The 15,175-nt window shown below is 41.6% G+C and overlaps 1 protein-coding gene across 8 annotated transcripts in view; it reads left to right on the top strand.

The window, feature by feature from the left end:
• The window catches only part of LOC103788187 (uncharacterized), a 245,189-nt gene that overhangs the window by 165,859 nt on the left and 64,155 nt on the right, over positions 1 to 15,175 (top strand). The gene's annotated exons all lie outside the window — the stretch shown is intronic.

Raw genomic sequence — 15,175 nt, 5'->3', positions numbered from 1 at the left:
AGAACTTGGAGATCTTTCCATCATGTTCTTTTTTTTCTGTTGAAAATGGGTAATAATTAAAATAAAACTAAAATACCATAGGCATTACCAGTTTGTGACTTACCAGGAAAAGATTTGAAGGCTTCTTTTTTATAAACTGACATTTTGATAATGCAACCCCCCACTAGCTCAGTTTCTAGGAATTAGCTCCCACAAAATGTCTCCCATCTATAGTTGGGAGATTCCCAAAAGGGGATTCACGTGGCTACCCAAAGGCAAATGTCAGCCACAAGCACAACTCATCTGCCCTGTTCTTTTGCTGCTACCTCTGCTCCTCTTATTCATAGCTGATTTCTACAGAATCAGTTGCAGCAATCTCACTGCTTTCACCCACCATTGTGGAAATGCCAGTTTGGGGTCAAGGTATCCAACGTTTCCAGTCTGCAAGACGCAAGACCATCACTAATTTCCTGAATAAGAAAGGAAACGTCTCCTTCCTCCCCCGTGCCTTGTGTCATCTGTTCTTTGTGCTCAGTCTCATAAAGTTTTGTACAATTCTGGCAGATTCTGTCAGTCTCAAACCCTTCTCTCCACAGGAGCCCCAAACAAGCAAGGACCAGTCAGGGACAGCTTGTTGCCATTGGTACTCTGAGTCATCTTCCCTAGCACAAGCCACCAAGCAAAGTCCAGGAAGATACATGGATGGGGATGGGGCTAAGAGGATGAGAAGTTGTGCCTACACTATTTTAGTCTAAACCCAACCATCAAAACTGTTATTTTCATTAGTCACTGGGCTGAGACAGCCCAGAAGCTCAGACAGCAAAGCTGATGACAGTGTTCTGCCTTACAACAGAGCCAGTTTTATTGCACTCAAAGTATCCTAAGAAGAGCTACTTCTGTTACTCAAGGGACTCCTTTATATCAGTTTGCATCTCTTATTGAATCCAGCCCTTTATGTTTCTTGTGGAAGGCCCCTGAAATACGTTTAATGTTTATAACACATCCTCCTACAGGCTAACTGAATTATTTTTATGCTGTGAACGTTATCAAAATAAACACGTGGTATAATGGTTAATTTTATAAGATGTGCCAACTTAACTGAGCCAAGGAGTACCCAGACAGCTGGTAAAACATTACTTCTGGGTGTGTCTGTAAAGGTGTGATATGTTTTGAATGAGTTTCCTGAAAAATTCAGGTGTTGCCAATGTGATAATATTAAGAGTCGTGGCCTCTAAGGCGGTGATTAGGTCATGAGTGCTCTAAGTACATGAATGAGACTGGGTGCTCTTATAAAACCATTTGATGGAAGGGTTTCATCCCTTTTTTGCCCTCTGCTTTCTGCCTTGTGAGGGCACAGCAGTCTCTGCTCCAGAGGATGCAGGGTTCAAGGAAACACCCTGGAAGCAGAGAGCAGCACTCCATAGATTGCAGCACCTTCATCCTGGACTTCACAGGCTCAAGAAATGTGAGAAATAGGTTTATTTATAAATTGCCTCGTCTGTGGAATTCGGCTGTAGCATCGCACAAGGAACTGAGACAGGGTGCTTCTGGAAGAGACTAGTATTTGAATTAGCAGACTGAGTAAACATCCGCCCTCCCCAATATGGTTGAATATCATCTGTTCTGTTGAGGATCTGAATAGGAAAATAAAATGGTGGCAGAAAGGAGTTCTCTCTCTCTTCCGGGAGTGGGACATCAGAACTCCTGATTGTAGGGCCTTTGGACTCAGGCTGACTTATGTTGCTAGCTCTCCTGGTTCTCTAGCTTGCAGACTGCAGATGGTGGAACTTCTTAGCCTCCATAATCATGTAAGCCGATTCCCATCATATTTATGTATTATGTACATAAAATACATAAATTGATTTATGTATTGGTTTTATTTTTCTGGAGAAGCCTGTCTAATACAGTTAGAGAGAAATTGTATAGCCAGTCTGAAGGATGGAAATGGGATGATGCCCTACTCAGCTTCTTGTAGCAAGATCTTGATGGAGAAATAGAGATTCTCTATCTTTTCTCTATTTCTTCACTTCTTCATTCATTAGGGTTTGAGCTAGGATCTGGGGCTACCAACAAAGATAGGACCTGGCCTGGGCCGTAAGATGCACACATAGGTTAGCTGAGTTAGACACATAAAGACGGAAACAGTGTAGCATCTATTATGATTTATGCTGTAAATATGCCAGTAGGGTATCAAAGAGAGAGGTGGCTAGAATCCAGATATCAGAAGAGCACCAAGTCCATTCGATAAAGATCCAGAATGAGAGAACTTCTGAAACAAGAAATTGGATAAAATATGAACAATAAGGGCCCGGTAACTGAGTGCAGAAACAGCTAAGCAGGACCAGACATTAGGCAAGATCAACAAATGATGTGTATTTGGGTGGAAATAGAACTAATCTAGGAGAAAAGAAAGAGTGTGCATAAGGGTCAGTGGGTGTACAGCACAGGTGGGCTCCTGGGGAAAGTTGGACCGATATAGCCAGCAAACCAAGAGAGGTGGCTCGGACCCTCCGTTTGAAGGCCCCTCCGTTGACTAGGATTTGGTGTGATACTGAAGTCAGGAGTTCAAGACCAGCCTGGCCAACACGGTGACACCCCATGTCTACTAAAAATAAAAATCAGCCGGGCGCCATGGTGTGTGTGCCTGTAATCCTAGCTACTTGGGCGGCTGATGCAGGATAATTGCTTGAGCCCGGAAGGCGGAGGTTCTAATGAGCCAAGATGGCACCATTGCACTCCAGCCTGGGTGACAAGAGCAAGTCTCCCAGGGAAAAAGAGACGGATGGGGAGAGAGGGGGAAGCAAGGTAGAGAACCAGGAGAGACAGTAACATAACTAGGTCTCAGCCCAAAGGCCCTAGAATCAGGAGTTCTGATGTCCAAGGACAGAAGACAGATGTCCCAGCCCAAGAAAAGAGAGACAACTCACTTTTCTTCTGCCTTTTTTCTCCTATTCAGGCCCTCAACAGAACAGACGATACCCAACCATACTGGGGAGAGCGGATCCTTACTCAGTCTGCTAATTCCAATACTAGTCTCTTACAGTTTTATAATGCCCTAATTTTTATTATTCTCTTTGCACCTTTAAGTAACTTTTTGACGTTCATATTGAAGCTGCGAATAGGCTACAAATAGGTCCCCAAACTCCACAGATTCTCTCTGTTGTCTGAGGACTCCCAACACTGCAGATCGAGAAGACAAGGCAAAGAGAGCTGCAGTGCGAACTACGGATGTGGTGGGGAAGTGGAAACCAAGCCGACATTTGGTGTGTTGCAGCATTCCCAGCTCTGGTTTAACACAAGCGATGTGTTTTGCTCACAAACTGGCACTGAGAGCTCATTTACATTTAAATAAGAGGCTTGTTAATGCCAGCAGGAGGACGCTGTCAATGCCAAGCCTGGCTCAGGATTCCTGCCAAGGAGTTTCTAAGAGCATCGCTCTAGGAAACTCCCCCAGAAGAGAAGCAAGCATGCCTTCTCATTAAGACAACTCCACCACAGTGACATTTGCCTCAGAGCGGCAAGCCTTTGGCTGGGCTGAAAGCAAGTTGTTGAGTCTTGGAAAGTTGTATGTTGCCAAGACAGTCGTTTAGTTCAATTTGGCTCCACACACACTCAGAGACCACCTGGCATGTGTGAGATGCCCTGGTCGGGAGGATGGCTCATTCCTGCCGTCCAGCACCTCCCAGTCACATGGGGAGGACTGGGTGTTATGAAGGAGATCCTGCTACAACATAAATAGAGGGCCTACTCCATTGTCAGACCATTCAATATTGGAAGATTCTTCCTAAGGTTAACAGGAAGCATGTTTGTCTACAGCAGATATCATTTACTCAGATGCCTACAGATGCCAAGCAAAAAACATGGATGAGTGAAGTGGGCTGTTCATAAAAACCCTCAGAAGTGGTTGGGATTCTGGCAACCTGGAGTGAACCTCTCTAGTCTAAAGGGGTAAGCACTGCTCAGAAAGATCTGATCTTGGGTTTTATAAACATGGGTCTTGTCCCACGTAGCTTAAACACTAATGGGGAAGTCAGATCATTAGACATGAATTTCAACACAGTTTATACGTTCTCTAACAGGGAAGTAAAAAGTGCTGTAGAAGCACTTGATAGTAGCACATAACCCAGAATTTAAGAGTCACAAAGGAGTTAACATTTAAGTTCAACCTGAATGATAAGCAGAGTTGCCTAAAAGAGGGATGGGGTGGCCAGGCACAGTGGCTCATGCCTGTAATCCCAGCACTTGGGAGGCTGAGGAGAAAGTCTGAGGTCAGTCTGGCTAACATGGTGAAACCCCATCTCTACTAAAAATACAAAACAATTGGCCAGGCATGATGGTGTGCGCCTATAATCCCAGCTACTTAGGAGGCTGAGGCAGGATAATTACTTGAACACAGGAGGTGGAGGTTTCAGTGAGACCAGATTGTGCCACTGTACTCCAGCCTGGGTGACAAGAGTGAGACTCTTAAGAAAAAAAAAAAAAAAAGATGGGTGGGGAGAGAGGAAAAATCGAGTGGAAAGGCTCTGAGGCAGGACAGAGCAAAATATCCTCAAGAACTTAGAGAAATGTCGATGTCAGGAGTTTTAAATGCAAGAGGGTAAGGGTGGAAACAGAAGCAAGAACTAGATAGTGAAGCACTTTTCTAGCTACTGAAAGAGTTTGGACTTTAACCCAGCAGCACTGAGATTAAGCAGAGGAGTGACAAGATCAGGACTGGTGCTGGCTGAGTCTTCTAAGGGTCCATATCCCAGTTCTGATAAAGGAAGTACCAAGGTAGATAAAGAAGAGATCAGGACTTGGAGTTAGAAGCCCTTGGGCTCTGGTTCTATCTATACCACTCTGTGGTCATGGGTTAATCTCAGTCACCTCTCCTGTAAAAAGGGAAGAATATGATCAGGCACCGTGGCTCATCCCAGCACTTTGGGAGGCCAAGTTGGGCAAAACGCCTGAAGTCAGGAGGTCAAGACCAGCCTGACCATCATGGTGAGACTCCAGCTCTACTAAAAACACAAAATTAGCCAGGCATGGTGGTGCATGCCTGCAATCCCAGCTACTTAGGAGGCCAAGGCAGGAGAATCACTTGACTCCAGGAGGGGGAGGTTGCGGTGAGCTGAGATTGCACCATTGCACTCCGGCCTGGGGAACAAGAGCGAAACTCTATCTTAAAAAAAGAAAAAAAGGCACTTTGGGAGGCCGAGGTGGGTGGATCACGAGGTAAAGATATCGAGACCATCCTGGTCAACATGGTGAAACCCCATCTCTACTAAAAATACAAAAAATTAGCTGGGCATGGTGGCGCGTACCTGTAATCCCAGCTACTCAGGAGGCTGAGGCAGGAAAATTGCCTGAACCCAGGAGGCGGAGGTTGCAGTGAGCCGAGATCGCGCCATTGCACTCCAGCCTGGGTAACAAGAGTGAAACTCTGCCTTAAAAAAATAAATAAATAAATAAGAAGAATATATACAAATATACCAATGTGGGTGAAATAATGGGGAGAAGAGAACTGTCAACTTTTATACCATGTTGATTACATGGTAAAATAGTAAACGATTATTGAAACTTTCTTGTTAGTGTTTTTGACCATATGTATCTGAAGGCTTAAGAGCATGAATTTTCTTGTACTCAGCAATTCATTTCTAATTATTTAGCCGAAACAAAGTTAAGGATGTGTGCACATATTCAACTACAATGGTGTTCAATGTAGTTTTGCTTATAAAAAGCCCTCAAAAAAGCATAATTTCAGCATTCGCTGACTAGATATTTCTAAAGTCCTTTATTCTCCTGAGGTCATTTTGGCCTTCGATATTTAAGCAAGTTTGGATCAGCCAATTTTCTCATGCAGCGAAAACCTTCTGACCCAAGTGCCAGTATCTCTAGCGGTTCTTGTTTTCCTGCTTGCCTCTGCCTCCAACCTCTGTTTAATTTTCTATTTCTACTCCATCTTTTACAGCTGTCCCTGCTGTCTCTTTTCTACAATGCATTGCCCTGCATAATACAACCCACCCCAAATATCCTCTACTCTTCCAGGTACCCAGACCACAGCAAGGAGTATAATCCACTTTTTCTGAAGGTTTATGCAATGGAAGGGTCAGCAGCCCAGCAGACAACTAACTACCTTGCCTCCTCTCCCCACTTCTAAGCCCCTTGCCAGTGCTTTCTTTTTTAAGGATTCTTTATTCTTGGCCTCTTCTTTGGCTATGCATCTCTAAGCTATTTGTCTTACTTTGTATTTTTCAAATTTATCTGGCTCTCCTTCTTAATTCTACCCTGGCCTAACGGAGATTCATGACTAGGATCTACTCAGCCTCTCATCCATTAATAGCACAGAGGAGTCAACAGGTCTTGACTTAAGACTCTTCCCTCCCTTTCTTGTTACCGCAGTGGTCTCTGTAAGTGGGAGGACATAGTGTAAGTATTTGTTTTCCTATTCATTTGCAGTATGCTAACCTTCTCTCACTTTTGAAGGCAAAAGTGAGGCGATTTTTTTTAATGGATGAGAGGTTATACATTGTCCAGGCTGGCCTCAAATGCCTGACCTTGACCCCTTATGCTCCAGGACAACTGGCCTGAGCCACCGCGGCTCCCAACAATATTTTTTTAATGCTCTCACTACTCTTGGAAATAATCCGAATGTCCAAAAACAGAGAGTTAAAGAAACTATGATACAACCATGCTATGGAGCACAGCAGAGCCACTAAGATGATGTTACAGAACAGGTATCAACATATTCAGGATATGGTTAAGGGAAAACCTTCAGGCTATACGGTTAAGTGAAAAATGAAAATATAAAACAATACATATACAACACCATTTTAAGATATATGTGTGTATACACATATACACACATACATATATGCATATATATATATGCAGGAAAAAAGGCCAGGAAAATGTTGTCACTGGTTATCTCTAAAACAATGGTTTTCAGTGAGAGTGATTTTGCTCCTAGGTGGCATTTGGCAATTTCTGTGACATTTTTGGTTGTTACAAATGTGAGGAGGGTGTGCTAATGGCATCTCGTGAGTAGGGGCCAGGGATGCTGCTAAATGTCCTACAATGCAAAGGATAGTCCTCACAGTGCAGCATTATCTAGCCCCAAATGTCCACAGTGTCAAGTTTGAAAAACCCCACTTTAGACAATAGGTTTATGAAAGACTTTCTTTTTCTGTATATTTTCGATTTTTCTTTAATGAACATGTAGACCTTGTATAATTTTGTAATACTTTAATTTTAATTGACAAATAAGAATTGTGTATATTTACGGGGTACGATGTGATGTTTTGGTCTATATAAACAATGTAAAAAGAATCAAGTAATTAAAGGCACATTAAGTGAGCACTTCCGTAAAAGTTCTGGAGCAAATGCCCTTGCTTTTGCTGTGAGATAACTCATGTAAAAAGTATTTCTCACAGTGCCTCAGGTTTCCTTGCCACTACAGTTGCTTTCTCTAAACCCATTCCCTTACACTGGGGCCAAGGGACAGGGGACCCTACACCCCAGAAGTAGCAGACGATTTTCTTGCTGGATGGCCCAAGTCTTCAGGCAGTGTCATCCCATAGAATACCCAGTGAGTTTGCTTTGCCTAAAATTCACTTTGTCACATATATGGTCCTTGGAGGCATCTTGCCAGAACCAAAAAGGTAGAACAGGGGACTGCGTAATTGAGATAGGGTGTCTGTGCACATCCAGAGTTCTAGTCTACTGCCACGCCATTTATGGAGCCATGTCTTGGAAATTCTATTCATTGGCTCAAAAAAACCTGGGCAAGGGAATGTTTCCTGCGGTAATCAAAGTGTGTTTGCTTGGAAGTTTAATCACTTGAAGAAGTGGTTTATTGCTCACACAGACTCCTCTGCTGTGAACATTAGACCTAATTAGTAGCTGAAATAGTGATGATTTAGCAAAGCTTCCGCATTTGATGGCTGTGGTTTCTGGGCCACCAATTGCAGTTGAAAAGAAGGCAATCATCTCTGCCACGGAATGAATCCTTTTTCTTAAAATTCCCAGGGAGCCAAAAGGCCCTGTGGGGGCTGGCTTTTTCTTTGACCCTAAAACTGATGGAAACGCAGCATTATAGAAATGACTCACACTCTGGGAAAAGCGAATACCACAGTTGAAAGGGGCTTTAATGGCTTTTCAGGGGGGTGCTGTGTCTCCTTGTAAACGTTCTAGCTTCTAACAATGACGTGAGCAACATCTTTCTGAGAGGTATAGCAGGCTTTCTCTGAATGTGGCACAGGACAGTCGATCTGTGCTGCCACCAGACTGATTAGGAGAGAGGGGAAGCTAAGGGTGCTGACTGTTTAAAATAAAGCTTAATGAGGTAGCGAATAAGGACTGACACTGGGAGCTGGATGGGGCAGGGGTTGATAGGTTGTAGAAGGCCTGGAGAACATACTGGAACTCCATTCAGTCTGAAATGCCTGGATCAGACAGTTCTGGTTATCCATCATCTGCCAAGGACGGGAGAGAAGGGACTTATCTGATCTTCCAAGGGCACCTTTAAACAATATCCTTCGTTTCTACTCTCAGAAGATATTCCCAGAGCTTAAGCTCTGCGCACTTCTCCATTTTCTCTCTGAGAAAAGTCATCACCATCATGTCTCTAGTGATCTATTCCGCATGGAACAAGGCTCTGAATCACTTTACTCGCTGCAAACACTGCTTGCTTCCCAAAAAGCGGGGCTGAAAAGAAGCGTCTACAGGGAGGCAGAAGAAACTGCTCATAGTCCAAAGGTGTGAGAGCTTGTTTTTGAAGTAACAGGACTCCAGAAGAAAGAGAGAATTTACGAGTCTGAAGCGTTTGGCAGGGGATGTTGTGGAGACGCTGCCGGTCTCAGGATGGCAGGGAAAATGTCTCCTCAATGAGCGATCCGGGCAAGGTCCCTTCCAGCTTGGATTTCAATATCCTTTATTGCTTTTGTGAACAAAACATAACAACAAAAACAACACAAATGCAAAACCAAAAAGCCATTGCTAAACTTAAGTGTCCTCTTGGGAGTTTGGGGATTCTCACCCCTTCCCTATTTTCTCCATCGTAAGTGATTGTGATGTGCAGGAAGTCATTCTGTCCAGACAGCAAAGTACAATAAAAGCCTGGAACGTTTCCCTTGCACTGAGTCAAAAAAAAAAAAGTGCCAGAGGAAGTAATATTAGTCAGTATTTAGTCACACTTGAAAACAATGGGATAGTTTAGGTTGGCTTGACATCACACATTTTCATCTGGTTATGGTCAAGATGAAGCCCTCTCAGTTGGCAAATTTTGTCTGGTGTTTGAAAAGATTTGAGTCCCCCCGACTCCTCCCCACCCCATTACAATAAATAATAGAAAATAGTTCTTCACAGCCCTGGAGGAAAAGGATCTTGCGTACAAACTAGCAACGATTTGGGGAGGATAAAAATGGAGTGGAAAATACCTCAGAGGCAACAAAGGGCAAGTCTACACTGGTCTGTTTTCATCTCCTCCTGGAGAAGTATAATTGCCTTGCTCCTGCTCCACACCCGCACCTCTCAGCCTCTCTTTTCTACAGGGACAACTCTAGGAAGAGGGTTCTTAACCCTTACTGTCCCACCCAGAGGCACTCATTCCCTCATTCATTCAAGTCTCCACTTGATATGCCTTTATTCGCCTGTTTATACCTGGCCCAATGCATACAGGAGTAAGTAAAACACAATTTGCAGTTAGCACTTGTCTAGATGGAATTTTGACCAGAAGAAATGTAAATTTTAGTTTCACATAACTATCCTAGTATATGTGTGTTCCACATTGTGTGGGCACACATACGAGAGGCAAACACCCTCCTGGAGGTGAAAGAAAGGAGATTTCATGGAGGGGGTAACACGAGGGCTGAGTATTGGAATGTGAGCATTGTCAAAGACAAGCGAAGGCGGACATGTTGAAGTGGTGAGAACAGGTCTTACTCATTAAGTGCTGACAGTAGGGAAAAAGCTCAGCTCTGTTCCCAATTGTGTGGAGGTAACTGGGCATTTAGGAGATGGGATGCTCCCCTCCCTGTGTCCGTGTGTTCTCATTGTTCAACACCCGCCTATGAGTGAGAACATGTGGTGTTTGGTTTTCTGTTCTTGTGTCAGTTTGCTGAGAATGATGGTTTCCAGATTCATCCAAGTCCCTACAAAGGACATGAACTCATCATTTTTTATGGTTGCATAGTATTCCATGGTGTATATATGCCACATTTTCCCTGTCCAGTCTATCATTGATGGGCATTTGGGTTGGTTCCAGGTCTTTGCTATTGTAAACAGTGCTGCAGTGAACATATGTCGGGGGCTGTTGTGGGGTGGGGGCCTAGGAGAGGGATACCGGGGAGTGGAGAGGTTGGGGAGGGATAACATTGGGAGAAATGCCTGTGTAGGTGACGTGGGGATGGAGGCAGCGAACCACCATGGCAAGTGTGTACCTATGCAACAATCCTGCAAGATCTGCACATGTACTCCAGAACTTAAAGTATATTAAAAAAAAGAAAGAAAGAAATGAGGATGCAAAGAAACAGAAAAAAAGTTTAAAAAGGAGTGAGCTCAAGCAGTCAGGGAAGTGAACGATTACAAAAAGTGGGTTGGAGGGCAGGTTAGTGTAAATGTGATTAGACCAGCTGTGTCTGCTAGTTACAAGTCTATCCTCCCATGGAGATTTAGAGACCAAGGCCCTATCCTTCCTGATGATAACATTTCAAAGGACTGGCTTTGCTTTCAGGTCCTTGAGAAAGACACTCCTGGGTTGTAGGAGACACATATACATATATCTCAAAGTAACAGAGGAAGGATTTAAAATTGCAAGCTTCTTAGAGCAAATTCTCCAAGAAAGAGGGAGACAGGGGCCTCTCCTCAGGTCTTGGCTGAAAGACTATTTTAATGGCTTTCAGTGAAGTTTTAAGATTTTATTCATTAATACCTTGCCCATTTAAAAAGATATTCTGAGGTACACTGTATTTTTTATACATTAATGTTATGACTAGCAAACTTGATACACTTTTCTTTTTTTTTTTTTTTGAGATGGAGTCTCACTCCTGTTGCCCAGGCTGGAGTGCAATGGCTCGATCTCGGCTCATTGCAAACTCCACCTACTAGGTTCAAGTGATTCTCCTGCCTCAGCCTCCAGTATAGCTGTGATTACAGGTGCCTGTCACGACGCCCAGTAAATTTTGTATTTTTAGTAGAGACAAGGTTTCGCCATGTTGGCCAGGCTGCTCTCAAACACTTGACTTCAAGTATCTGCCCACCTCAGCCTCCCAAAGTGCTGGGATTACAGGCATGAGCCACCACAGCCAGGGACAGTTTTTAATGTGAATTATTTACATATTATTTTGAGTTGCTATATAGTTTGCTAAGAGTTATATCACAGGTGGCAGTTTAGCTTCTTATAGTCTTTATATATATTTTATTCATGTTTTTGATATAGCTGCACTGACTGGGGACTTTAATGCAAGGTTGAATAAAGTTGTCTATTAATAAAAGAAAGATAGTGGGCATCTTTCTCTTATTTCAGGCTTAAAATAATTACTTATAACGTTTCACCATTTGGAGTGATTTTTGTATAGATGGCCTTTATCCAGTTAAGGAAGTCCTTTCCACTCTTGCTGTTTTTGTTTCTTTAGTCATAAATGCTTGATTTTATTACATTGTTTAAAAAAATCTATTAAATAATCATAAGACCTTTCATTTAAAAAACAACAACAACAAGTCTCACTCTGTCACCCAGACTCAAGTGCAGTGGCACAATCTTGGCTCACTGCAAACTCCACTTCCAGGGTTCAAGCAATTCTCCTTCTTTGGCCTCTTTAGTGGTTGGGATTATAGGCTACTGATACCATGCCTGGCTAATTTTTGAATTTTTAGTAGAGATGAGATTTCATCATGTTGCCCAGGCTGGTCTTGAACTCCTGACCTCAAACAATCTACCTGCCTAGGCCTCCCAAAGTGCTGGGATTACAAGCATGGGCCACCATGGTCAGTCAATCATAAGGTCTGTTTTGTTCTGTGAATGTGGTTTGGCTCACTGCAACCTCTGCTTTTGGGTTCAAGAGATTCTCCTGTCTCAGCCTCTTGAGTAGCTGGGATTACAGGCACCTGCCAACATGCCTGGCTAATTTTTGTATTTTTAGTAGAGATGGGGGTTTCGCCATATTGGCCAGGTGGTTTCAAACTCCTGACCTCAGGTGATTGCCTGCCTCAGCCTCACAAAGTGCTGGGATTACAGGTGTGAGCCACTTCGCCCGACCACATTGATAGACTTTCTAATGTTCCACTGCTCTTCTATTTTAGGATTACACCCAAGCTACTTGAGGTTTGTTGTTTTCTTCACTACTGTGCTTGGTTTTCCAGTAGTTTATAAGTTTTTAATCAATATATTCATTAATAAGATTGGCCACTTGCCTTATAGATTATGTTGGAGAGTGTTCACTTTTTTTAACATTGTAATTCTAATTTGAATGACCAGTAGAATTCACATTTAGAATCAAGATATCAGGTATTTTTTGATTAAGAAAATATTTTATCCACTGAAGTTGTGTATAAATAAAATGCACAAATCATAAATGTATTGCTCAATATGTTTTCAAACACTAACCACAATCATATAACCAGCATTCAGATCCTGAAGTAGAATGTTACCAACCTAACCTAAAATGTTAACCCAAACGCCATTCTCATACTCCCTTCAGTAATTATTGGAAATAGTTTAAATGACTAATATAATTTAATTTTATTGGATTATTCACATTGTCTTTTTTTTTTTTAACCTAACTTTTGTTAGGTTATAATTTTTAAGGAGAAATATTTCTGTTTTATCTTACATTTTCAAATTAATCATATGAAATTGCTCATGCTATTGTTATATTTCAAATATCTGCTGTATCTATGGTTTAAATATTATTTATGTCTTTTTCCTTGATAAGATTTACCAGAAATTTGTAATTTCCAATACTTTTTTAAAGTGCCAAATTCTGACTATATTTTGATATTCTATTATATTCTCGTTTTCTATACCATTAGTTTCATTTTTTTTCATATTTTTATTACCCATTCCTTATATTTTGAATCTTATTCTGTTCTTTTACTAACATGAGTTTAATCAGTAGCTCATTAATTTTCACTTTATTTTTAATACAACCATTTAAGGACTTACATTTCCCTCTTGGAACCATTTGAGCTGACTCCTAAAAGTTTTACTATGTAGAATTTTCATTATTGTTAAGTTCTTATGATTTCTATTTTGAAGTAAGCCATTTTAGGGATATTTTTAAATTCCCAAATGTAAATTTTAAAAATTATCTATGGTTGTTAATTTGAGTTAAATGTTAACATGATGAAAATATTCAATCTGTATGAAAGATGCTTTGAATTTTGCAGACAATTGGACTAGAAGGCCAGTTTTAGTAGATTGCTCATATATACACTTTATGTACATATATATACACACACACACACATATATATATACACGTGTGTGTGTGTGTGTGTGTGTAGACGTATATGTATATAAAGTTCCTGTTGCATCATTGATATTCCTTCTGTTTTTTTTCTTCCTGCAATATGGTTTTTAGAATTTCTTTTAATTAGGGTATATGGGCATTAAGCACTCAGTTTTTTTCTCGTTTTAAATGTCTTTTCCCTAGAAATGTAAATTATAAATAGAACTCTTCATCCACTCTCTTCTGCATAATTCAAATCATTTATGTATAACAATGGACAGAGGAGGGGTAGGAGGCCAGGACTCAAGATCCAACTCTGTCATGAAAATATTTTATGATCTTGGGTAAATGCTTTCATATCTCTAAGACTTAGTATTTCTTCATAAAGTCAGAGTAAAATAATCTCTAAAGGCCCCTCTAGCTCTTACACTCTGAATAGAAGCAAATGAATATATAGTGTTAGAAAACAGAGAGCAGGGCCAGGCTCAGTGGCTCATGCCTGTAATCTCAGCACTTTGGGAGGCCGAGGTGGGCAGATCACGAGGTCAGAAGATCAAGACCATCCTAGTCAACATGGTGAAATCCTGTCTCTACTAAACATACAAAAATTAGCTGGGCATGGTGGCACGTGCCTGTAATCCCAGCTACTCGGGAGGCTGAGGCAGGAGAATAGCTTGAACCAGGGAGTTGGAGGTTGCAGTGAGCAGAGAACGCACCACAGCACTCCACTCCAGCCTGGTGATAGAGGAAGACTCCCTCTCAAAGAAAAACAAAACAAAACAAAACAAAGAAAGCAGAAGCAGGGAGTGGTGGGGGGGATGTAAAAACAGCGTCATTTGAGAAATATAGGAAGAAAAAAGAGGTAATCTTACCTCTCATGTGTTCTTCTTTGTAGAAGGATAAAGGGAAGACAAGGTTACATCTTATGAATTCTTTTGTTTACAACTTTCTGGTAAGAAATTACAAGTACCACAAGTCCCAATGATATATCTACCATTTGTTTGTTTAAAGATTTACCTTGTGTATGGCAGTTTAAATTAGCAGTCTTTAGTACAGAGTCCTCCCACCTGTAGTTCTCAAATGCCCCAACACTAGTAGGCTGAAATGTGATGTTGGAGAGAGAAGTGGAAGAGAAGAGACACTCTTTTTTTTTAAATTGCATTTTAGGTTTTGTGGTACATGTGCAGAACATGCAAGATAGTTGCATAGGTACACACGTGGCAGTGTGATTTGCTGCCTTCCTCCCCTTCATCCACATCTGGCATTTCTCCCTATGCTATCCCTCCCCAACTCCCCACCCCTGCTGTCCCTCCCCTATTCCCCCCAACAGACCCCTTTCTGACTTTCATGGTATGAGTTTCATGTATGCTCTAGTGTTAATCACTCTTATTAAGGTTCAGTAGACTGGGTATCAGGAGTCTTGGTTTTCCTGCAGACCTGTTCCTTTTAAAAATGGAAAAAAAAATAGTCTTGGTGAGTGAATGCTGATTTTGGGTTATTAATTTTATTTCTCACTCTTGGAATTTCCATCTATAAAATGAGGGTAAAGTAATCACAAGGATATTGAAAATGGACTAACATTGAAAAGTCTTGAAAATGCTGTTACTTTTTCCTGTGTGTAGTTAGTCCTTTCCTTTCTCCATAGGTATTTGTATCCATATCTTATCAGCTCAACTAGACTGTAAACTCATTGAAAGGAACTGTCTGTCATTTATATCTGTATGCTCAAGATGCCTAGTACAGACCAAATTCTCAATGTTTGAAAATTAT

The sequence above is a fragment of the Callithrix jacchus genome, chromosome 15, assembly GCF_049354715.1.
Source record: "Callithrix jacchus isolate 240 chromosome 15, calJac240_pri, whole genome shotgun sequence".
Taxonomy (NCBI): Eukaryota; Metazoa; Chordata; class Mammalia; order Primates; family Cebidae; genus Callithrix; species Callithrix jacchus.
This window is presented reverse-complemented; position numbering and strand designations above follow the sequence as displayed.